Source organism: Myotis brandtii, unplaced genomic scaffold, assembly GCF_000412655.1.
Source record: "Myotis brandtii unplaced genomic scaffold, ASM41265v1 scaffold627, whole genome shotgun sequence".
NCBI lineage: Eukaryota > Metazoa > Chordata > Mammalia > Chiroptera > Vespertilionidae > Myotis > Myotis brandtii.
The window spans coordinates 2576597-2587480 of NW_005370397.1; the positions used below are offsets into that span (position 1 = coordinate 2576597).

At 49.5% G+C, this 10884-nt stretch overlaps 1 pseudogene; it reads left to right on the forward strand.

Annotated features, from left to right (window-relative positions):
* The first annotated feature begins 6397 nt into the window (after positions 1-6397).
* Positions 6398-7033, forward strand: LOC102248988 (annotated as a pseudogene).
* Positions 7034-10884: the final 3851 nt, after the last annotated feature.

Sequence of the window (10884 nt, forward strand, 5' to 3'; positions counted from 1 at the left end):
GAGAGAGGGGGGTTCACAATCTGATCATCAGATGTATTACAATATAATTGTGTTTATTTCTAATATAAACATCCACTTAGGAGCCTCAGTTCTGAATGACAAAGAAGCACAGATGGAGGCCATCATTTTACTGTGTCCACCAGCAGCTGAGCTGCCTGCTCATGTGGAAGCAGGTGTATCTGCTCACCTCGGCGACAGCAAACAACCAACGTGGTCAGTTGTTTACTCAAAGATGAATCTGATCACAACAAAGTGAACAGATGGACAAGGAAATAAGTAGTGTCCACTTGGGTTGTCTCTTGTTTTGTTCACTCATTGAGCATTAAAAAGAGCCGAAGGGAGGCCGGCATCAACGGGCATGTTAGTGCATGAAATGTCCGAGATCTCAATTACTGAGGGGACTTCTGTTTCCCGTCATGACAGGGACCAGGCATGCTCTCCAGCTGTAAGGAAACAGAGCAAAACATACGAAACAAATGTTCTTCTGCATTGTACAGTCGGCAGCAAAAAGCTGTATCCTTGAGAAGGAAAAGGAATGAAATGAGCCCCGGGCCAGGGCCACCGAGGCTTTCTGCCTGCAGACAGCTCCCAGGTCACTGTGGTGCCAGAAGAGAGGACCCAGGCAGTTCCCATCGCGGCAGCTTCCCTGCGTGGAAGGACAGACACTGCTTCCAGGAGGCTGGAAAGGAATGTGCGAGGCAGAGCAGCGGAGAGAACGGGGCGTGGGGAAAGAACCCTTTGAGTCTTGTGCTGTGTGTACCTAACATGAAACTCCACAAAGCCAGGCGTACATAATTATGGGGAGATGTAGGTTGGACAATTCCCAGAGCTCACACTGTACAGAGGGATATTTGAGTTCTGTCTTAGGATGTCCATGCTGCTATAACAAAATACCACGACTGGGTGGCTTACAAACAACAGAGATCTAGTCTTCACAGCCTGGAAGCTGAGAAGCCCAGGATCGAGGTGCTGAGATCTGGTGTCCGGCCAGGGCCTGCTCCCTGGTTCATCAATGCCTGTCTTCTCTGTGTTCGCACATGGCAGGAGGACAGAGGAGCGCTCCAAGGTTCCCATCTAGGGCACCAATGCTGTTCACAAGGCTCCACCTCCAAATGCCAGCACACAGAGAACCCAGTTCAACATCGGAATTCTGGCAAGGTACAAATATTCAGTCAATTGCAAGTTCCATCCAATCAGAGGGAAAAAAATAGCAAAGAGGTATAGTTAATAAGTCAGTAGAGAAGGAAAAAAATGGAATCATGAAAAATAATTTTAATAAAAACAACAAAAACTAAAAAACAAAGACTAGATGAGACATACAGAAAACAATCAAATGGCAAACTAAAATTCAACCATATGATAATTATCCTATATAATAAAAAGCTAATATACAAATTGTCCCCTTGGGAGTTCAATCGCTCACTATGACACGTGCTGACCACCAGGGGGCAGCGCAGAACATGGCAGGCGACCAGCGGCAGCTACGGGGCACTGAGGGAGCGGGGGAAGGAGGAGGTGGGGAGGCCAGGAGGTGGGGAACCTGATCGGTCCTGATTGCTGACCAGGCCTAGGGACCCTACCTGTGCACGAATTTCATGCACCGGGCCTCTAGTGTTAAATATAAATGACCTAAACATTTCAGCTAAAGTCAGAGATTGTCAGACTGATTAAAAGAGCAAGACCACACTATGCGCTGTCTAAGGAAATGTACTTTGAATACAGACACAGCTTCTCCTCCATTTAAAAAGATACACAGTGGTTTTGCTTTCCACAGTTTCAGTTACATTGCCCACTGTCCTGAGCAGCGTGATGAATCTCGAGCCATCCAGCTCTGACTTGCCTGGGAGGGGAATCATCCCTTTGTCCAGCTGTCCCGCCCGGTGTCACGTCCCAGCCACCGCAGCTATCAGCTCAGCTGTGGAGGTAGACAGTGCTGGTTTCCAGGAACCTTATTTCACTCAGTGATGGCCCTAAAGTGCAAGAGGAGTGATGCTGGGAGTTGGGATATGCCGAAGAGAAGCCATAAAACACTTTGAGTGAAAAGGTATGTAAGCATAGGGGAAATAAAGCATCGTATATGTAGGGTTGGTCCTGTGCAGTTTCAGGCATCCACTGGGGGGTCTTGAAATGTATCCCCTGCAGATGAGGGGGAACTGCTGTACTGTGCAGACACCAATCATAAGCATCTCAGTTAATATCAGATAAGGTAAACGTGAAGAATACTACCAGAGATTTTTTAAAAATCCTATATAATAAAAGGCTAATATGCAAATTGTCCCCTTGACTGGGAGTTTGACTAAGGGGCAGGGCCGGCTGGCCAACTTGGGGCCTTGCCCCAGCCAGCTGTGGTCCCTCCCCCTGGCCAGCCCGTCTTCAATTGGCCCCCCACCCCAATCGGCCTGATCAGGACAGGCTGGCCGGACCCCACCCATGCACGAATTTGTGCACTGGGCCTCTAGTCATTTTATAATGACAAAAGGGGCCATTCATCAACAAGGTAAGAGTCCTAAACATGTATTTTCTGAAAACAGAAGTTCAAATTATAGGCCCCAAAAACTGGCAGAACTGGAAGGAAAAATAGACAAATTCACCATTACAGATGCATATTTCAACAATTATCTCTCAGTAATTGACAGAACCAGTAGAGAGAAAATCAATAGGCCAAGATTTGAACATTATCCATCAACTTGACTTAACTGATATATATAAAGCACTCTACCTAACAGTTGCAAAATACACATTCATTTCAAGTGCAAATGTAACATTCACCAAGATGGTCCCTATCCTGGGCATAAAATAAGTCTCGCATTTAAAAGGACAGAAACAGCCCTGGCCGGTTTGGCTCAGTGGATAGAGCGTTGGCCTGTGGACCAAAAGGTCCCGAGTTTGATTCCGGTCACGGGCACGTACCTTGGTTGCAAGCTCCTCCCCAGCCTGGGTCCTGGTCAGGGCGCATGCAGGAGGCAACCAATCGATGTGTTTCTCTCACATCGATGTTTCTCTCTGTCTTTCCCTCTCTCTGCCACTCTCTCTGAAAATCAATGGGAAAATATCCTTGGGTGAGGATTATAAATAAATAAATAAATAAATAAATTAAATAAATTAAATAAATAAATAAATAAATAAATAAATGGACAGAAACAATATAGAGTATGTTCTTTGACCACAAAAGCATCTAGAAATATCACTACACATCTACCAGAATGGAAAACAAACAAAAAAAATGATAGTACTACATGCTGACAAAGATACAGAGCAACTGGAGCACTCAGACATTGCCGATGGGGCGTCAAATGGCACGCTCACTTTGGAGAACTGCTCGGTAGGTTCTTATAAAGCTAAACATACACCGACCATATGACCTAGACATTTCACTCCGAGGTTTTTAACCCAAGTGAAATGAAAACACATAATCACAAAAAGACTTTGTCCACACATATTATTCCTGGCAGCTTTATTCATAATACACCAACACGACACAATCCAAACGTGCACCTGCAGGCACATACACAACCAAAGTGCGGTATGTCCACGCAGTGGAATACTAGTCGGCAATGAGAAGGATTAAACGGATTCGTGTGACTACATGGATACATTTCAAAAATATATTGCTGAGCGAAAGCATCAAACCCCAAAAGAAAAGCAGATCAGCCCACCGGCCTGGCTCAGTGGTTGAGTGTCGACCTATGAACCGGAAGGTCACAGTTCAATTCCTGGTTGGGGCACATGCCCAGGTTGTGGACTGGATCCCAGGTGTGGGTGTGCAGGAGGCAGCTGATTAATGGTTCTCTCTCACCAGTGACATTTCTATTTCTCTCCTTTCCTCTCTGAAATCAATAAAAATATATTTTAAAAAAAGAAAAGAAAGAAAACAGCTCAGTGGCTGTCCAGCACTGGGAGGGTTGGGATTGATTGCAGAGGAGAATGGAACCAGGAGGGGAGTGGAACCAGGAGGGGGGGGTGGAACCAGGAGGAGAATGGAACCAGGGGGGGAATGGAACCAGGAGGGGAATGGAACTAGGAGGGGAGTGGAACCAGGAGGAGAATGGAACCAGGGGGGGAATGGAACCAGGAGGGGAATGGAACTAGGAGGGGAGTGGAACCAGGAGGAGAATGGAACCAGGGGGGGAATGGAACCAGGAGGGGAATGGAACTAGGAGGGGAGTGGAACCAGGAGGAGAATGGAACCAGGGGGGGAATGGAACCAGGAGGGGAATGGAACTAGGAGGGGAGTGGAACCAGGAGGAGAATGGAACCAGGGGGGGAATGGAACCAGGAGGGGAATGGAACTAGGAGGGGAGTGGAACCAGGAGGAGAATGGAACCAGGGGGGGAATGGAACCAGGAGGGGAATGGAACTAGGAGGGGAGTGGAACCAGGAGGAGAATGGAACCAGGGGGGGAATGGAACCAGGAGGGGAATGGAACTAGGAGGGGAGTGGAACCAGGAGGAGAATGGAACCAGGGGGGGAATGGAACCAGGAGGGGAATGGAACTAGGAGGGGAGTGGAACCAGGAGGAGAATGGAACCAGGGGGGGAATGGAACCAGGAGGGGAATGGAACTAGGAGGGGAGTGGAACCAGGAGGAGAATGGAACCAGGGGGGGAATGGAACCAGGAGGGGAATGGAACTAGGAGGGGAGTGGAACCAGGAGGAGAATGGAACCAGGGGGGGAATGGAACCAGGAGGGGAATGGAACTAGGAGGGGAGTGGAACCAGGAGGAGAATGGAACCAGGGGGGGAATGGAACCAGGAGGGGAATGGAACTAGGAGGGGAGTGGAACCAGGAGGAGAATGGAACCAGGGGGGGAATGGAACCAGGAGGGGAATGGAACTAGGAGGGGAGTGGAACCAGGAGGAGAATGGAACCAGGGGGGGAATGGAACCAGGAGGGGAATGGAACTAGGAGGGGAGTGGAACCAGGAGGAGAATGGAACCAGGGGGGGAATGGAACCAGGAGGGGAATGGAACTAGGAGGGGAGTGGAACCAGGAGGAGAATGGAACCAGGGGGGGAATGGAACCAGGAGGGGAATGGAACTAGGAGGGGAGTGGAACCAGGAGGAGAATGGAACCAGGGGGGGAATGGAACCAGGAGGGGAATGGAACTAGGAGGGGAGTGGAACCAGGAGGAGAATGGAACCAGGGGGGGAATGGAACCAGGAGGGGAATGGAACTAGGAGGGGAGTGGAACCAGGAGGAGAATGGAACCAGGGGGGGAATGGAACCAGGAGGGGAATGGAACTAGGAGGGGAGTGGAACCAGGAGGAGAATGGAACCAGGGGGGGAATGGAACCAGGAGGGGAATGGAACTAGGAGGGGAGTGGAACCAGGAGGAGAATGGAACCAGGGGGGGAATGGAACCAGGAGGGGAATGGAACTAGGAGGGGAGTGGAACCAGGAGGAGAATGGAACCAGGGGGGGAATGGAACCAGGAGGGGAATGGAACTAGGAGGGGAGTGGAACCAGGAGGAGAATGGAACCAGGGGGGGAATGGAACCAGGAGGGGAATGGAACTAGGAGGGGAGTGGAACCAGGAGGAGAATGGAACCAGGGGGGGAATGGAACCAGGAGGGGAATGGAACTAGGAGGGGAGTGGAACCAGGAGGAGAATGGAACCAGGGGGGGAATGGAACCAGGAGGGGAATGGAACTAGGAGGGGAGTGGAACCAGGAGGAGAATGGAACCAGGGGGGGAATGGAACCAGGAGGGGAATGGAACTAGGAGGGGAGTGGAACCAGGAGGAGAATGGAACCAGGGGGGGAATGGAACCAGGAGGGGAATGGAACTAGGAGGGGAGTGGAACCAGGTGGGGAATGGAACCAGAAGGGGAGTGGAACCAGCGGGGGAGTGGAACCAGGAGGGGAGTGGAACCAGGAGGGGAATGGAACCAGGGGGGGAATGGAACTGGGTTGGGTGTGGAACCGGGCTGGGAATGGAACTGGGCTGGGAGTGGAACCGGGCTGGAGTCCTGTGGGTGGCCTTGCTCCTCTGCTCCCAGCGCCCCTCCCTGTGAGGCCACCACTCTCTTTTCCCTGTGGACTGGCTTCTTCTGCCATTTCTAGCCCCAGAGCAGAAACCATGAGAACAGGAAAGCTAATTTCTGCCTTTGTTTGTAGTCGCCTGGAAAGTGGCCCCATTTACAGTCCCTGCAGGAAGGATGCGCTGACAGGGCCCCTGTCCTGAACCGTCCTCTGTGGGAAGGGAGAGGGGGGAACCTCGGGCGCCCCAGGGAGACGCACTGTAAGCCGCAGCGTTGCTGGACACTTGCTGTCTGATGGGCCCTGGACCCTCCGCTGCAGTGAGATCAGGGACATTTAGGACACAACGGACCCGAGTTGACATTTCTGAAATAACTGCTGACAACTTTGATTTGCAACTGGTTCCGTTTCAGGCAGGGATGTGTGTTCTTGTTGACAAAAGTAACAATAAAATTGGACCTAGAACCAAAACACATTGTCACTTGAATGAAAACATTGAGAAAAGACTATCTCATCGAACCTGAAGCATCACCTTATTCAACACAGAAAATAAGCTACTACGGCAGCCGAGGTGAGACGCTAAAACTTTCTTTTCAGGTTGTTTCACCAATATTTGTAGTTATTCATTAAGTTTTCCAGGAGAACTTGAAGAAAATAATGCCATTGGACAACTGGAGGCAGAAGGGGGCACAGAGCCTCTTAGAAGGTGAATTAAATATCCCCATGCGAGCAGCTTTCCCCCGAAGACGTTAATTATTAACACAAATTCACTACGAGCTCAATCTGATGATATTTGGGGTGAACATGACATTGACTCCATTGTGTTTGGGAGGACAACTAACCTCAGACCGAGATCCCTGTGAGATTAAGAGCTATTATTACCTGTCAAAGGAAGTAGAAGAACTTCCGAGAAGAGCAGCCAGTGGTTAAATCAAGATAACGTCCTGGTTTAAAATGACTGCACAGACTTCTCTCTTTACATGGTGAGATGACTTTATTTGAATCAGTCCGTTGAACATGAAAAGAACATGAAATGTGAAGGCATGGCTGAATGATTTTACAAGTACTGAAAAACTTGCCCACATTAAACTTAAAACCAAATCTGAGATGCGACATCATTTTATATATTTTCCATTGATTTCAGAGAGAAATGGAGAAGGAAACATAGAAACATAGAAACATAGAAACATCAGTAGCCCTAGCCGGTTTGGCTCAGTGGATAGAGGACCAGCCTGCAGACTGAAGAGTCCTGGGTTCAATTCCAGTCAAGGGCACATACCTAGGTTGCAGGCTCTATCCCCAGTAGGGGGTGTGCAGGAGGCAGCCATTCTCTCTCATCATTGATGTTTCCATTTTTCTCTCCCTCTCCCTTCCTCTCTGAAATCAATAAAAATATATTTAAAAGAAAGATACATCAATGATGAGAGAGAATCATTGATCAGCTGCCTCCTGCACGCCCCCTACTCGGGATCGAGTTGCAACCCCAGGCATGTGCCCTGACCGAATCGAACCGTGACCTCCTGGTTCATAGGTCGATGCTCAACCACTGAGCCATACCAGCCAGGCGCAACATCCTTTAATGGCAGCTCTAATCTTTACTATCCCCACCCCCAGGATTTGACTTTGTTGTTTATTTAATATTTTGTGGGGAAGGCAGAATGGAGTTTCAGAGGCTCCACTTACCCTTTTGACTTTCCCCATTACAGTAGCTCTTACCCCACAGTCCAAGGACTCAGTGAGGGGGCTTACTCCAAATGCCAGGTTCCAGTCTCAGAGCCCGGAGAAATGACCACCCAGTGTGTCCCACAGACCCCCTGCACCGCCTAAGCCAGACTTCAATGGGGACTCCATTGATCACCTCCTGTCTCCACCCCATCCGTAAAGGGGGGATTTGATGACTAGGTGGGCGCCTATCAATGTCAACTCAGACTGTGTTCAGCAGTCCTTACCATGTCTGGCATTACCCTTCCCTCTGTCAGGCACCGAAGAAACGGGTCCCTTGAAGAATGCCGGGGTCATCGCAGTGCACACTGGCCCTGGGGCCTGGGACCGGCTGCTCTTCACTCCATGCCTGTCGGAGCGGCTCACTTCCTACAGTCAATGAACCTGCACTGACTCGTCACTATCACCCAAAGCCCGTAGCTTACATTAGGGTCCACTCAGCACGGAACAGCTTCTCCCAGGCCAAGGGTTCAGTGCGGTCCCAGCAGGAGAAGTGATGCAGCAGCAAGGGTACAGGAGGTCCAGACGGGCTTGGGGTGGGGCTCTCTTAGCGTGAGCCGATCATGCCGGCAGAGTCCAGCTCCATGGCCAGCCTCATGGTTGAAATGCCCAACAAGCACTAAACAATGCTGACAAGCTGGTATGTCCTGCTCTGCAGAGAGTCCACAGGTCAGATGGTCACAGCACCTTCCTAATGTTTCCTACAGCCTGGCCGAGGGCCACCATCGTGCTCCAGTATGCAGGACCCCAGAGCAAAGAGTGCCCGTGACAGGAGCCCGCGTGGTGGGAGCGGCCGGGGAGAGCAGCTCTGCCAAGCGCAGCCGGTGCCTAGGCGGCCTGGGAGAGCGTGGCATCGGCAGGAACGCTGTGTCAGGCCTCAGGTGCAGCAGCTGGAGGCTGTCAGCCAACTACACGCCTCACGGCGGGAAGTCCGAGCCAATAATTCCACAGCTACCAAAACCCACTTCAGGAAAAGTTTTTAAAAGCTCCCCCAACTTTCGTGTGGCCCTGTTTATCTCTCTGGGCTTCCCACTTGCTATATCTTAAACTTTCCAGCCATCTCGAACTACTTGATGTTCCCGAAATAAAAGTCATGTCCTTTCTCACCTCTGGGCTTTTGCCCATGACCCTCTGCCAATAATATTACTTTCTTCCTCCATTTCCTTTCCCTAACTTCTCCTCAGTCTCAGGTCTCAGTTCAGGGACCACATGTCCCTGAGAAACCTTTCTTGCTCCCTCCACTCACTCTGCTCCTACAGCATCCTGTCCTCAACCCTATGATAGCGCTCCTCACACTAATTGTAATCCTATATAATAAAAGGCTAATATGCAAATAGACTGAACTCGGAATGACTGATCGCTATGATGCACACTGACCACCAGGGGGCAGACATTTAATGCAGGAGCTGGCCCCTGGTGGTCAGTGTGCTCCCACAGGGGGAGCGCCGCTCAGCCAGAAGCTGGGCTCACAGCTGGCAAGCGCAGCAGTGGTGGCAGGAGCCTCTCCCCCCACCTCCACAGTGTTAAGGTTGTCTGACTGCTGGCTTCGGGCCTAAGCCATCAGTTGGACATCCCCCAAGGGCTCCCGGACTTTGAGAGGGCGCAGGCTGGGCTGAAGGACCCACCGCCCATGAGTGCATGAATTTCGTGCACTGGGCCTCTAGTTCCTTATAGAAGTTGTGTCTTCCATTAGATGATGAAATCAGTGTCGTATTGAATTTTACCTAGCGCCTGCCATAGACTAGGTAAATATTTGCTGACCAACTACTGGGTAATTCTACCCTATTAAATTGCTTAGAATACTGGGGGTTAAGAGGAGAAAGCAAAGTCAATTATTATCCAGCTGCTAATGTTTCCTTACATCCCATGGACACATACATGCCCGGAAGGAACAACCTTTCTGTTCTCAAAGATCATTGGCACAAGTACCAAGAAGTGCAAAACGGACTTGGGGTGGGGCTCTCTTAGCGTGAGCTGATCATGTGGGTGTATTCCAGCTCTTTCTGGGTTAGAATCCACAAATCCACTGTGTTGAGCCATCTGATCTTTCTGGTTTGGGCAGCTCTGTGACAAGGCTCTTTGGGGAGCCTGCTCGCATGTGCTCCCTAGTTGATGTGCCCCATTCATTTAGAAAATTCTGGACAGTGACTGAGCGTGTTCCTGTATGGGGGAAATATGTCTCTCTACTTCCCTTCCATGGGATAACCATAACTTTTTCATATTTTATTACACAAGGTTTCTGATGAAACAGGTTGCTATAATTCCTAACAGAGGTGGCAGTTTTCCTTAACGTTGGCTCCATTTTGCAGATTGAAAAACAGAGACCTCCACAAGTAACCTGAGACGCACCGGTAAGTTTTGCCAAGCATAGTATCTTTATTTTATTTTATTTTATTTTATTTTATTTTACTTATATATTTATTTATTTATTATTTATTTTAAATATATTTTATATGAGAGAGAAACATCAATCAGCTGCCTCCTGCACACTCCCTACTGGGGATGTGCTCACAAAAACTAAGGTACATGGCCTTGACTGGAATCGAACCTGGGACCCTTGAGTTTGCAGGCCGATGCTCTATCCACTGAGCAAAACCAGTTAGGGCTATTTTATTTTATTAATTATCTATCTACCTATCTATCTATCTATCTATCTATCTATCTTTCTATCTATCTATATTTCAGAGAGGAAAGGAGAAGGAGAGATAGAAACATCAATGATGATAATCATTGATCAGCTGCCTCCTGCACACCTCACACTGGGGATCGAGCCTGCAACCCTGGCATGCGCTCTGACCATGACCTCCTGGTTCATAGGTCGATGCTCAACCACTTAGCCATGCTGTCTGGCCCTAAGCTGTGTCTTAGAAATACAATTAACAACATTTAGTTATGGGTACCATTTAGGGAAATAAGATATAGGAAAGAGTGGCAGGGAGCTGGTGTTTATGTGTGTGTGTGTGTGTGTAGGGGGGATGGGGGGGGCTAAGTATCTACACTAATAAAAGAGAAACATGCAAATTAACCATCACTACACTACACCCACAAGCCACGCCCACCATCCAATCAGGAGCAAGTATGCAAATTAACCCAACCAAGATGGTGGTGGCCATGGAGCTGGAGCAAGCAGGAGGCTTGGGTTGCCCCGGCGATGGAGGAAGCCAAGCTTCCCACCTGCCCTGGC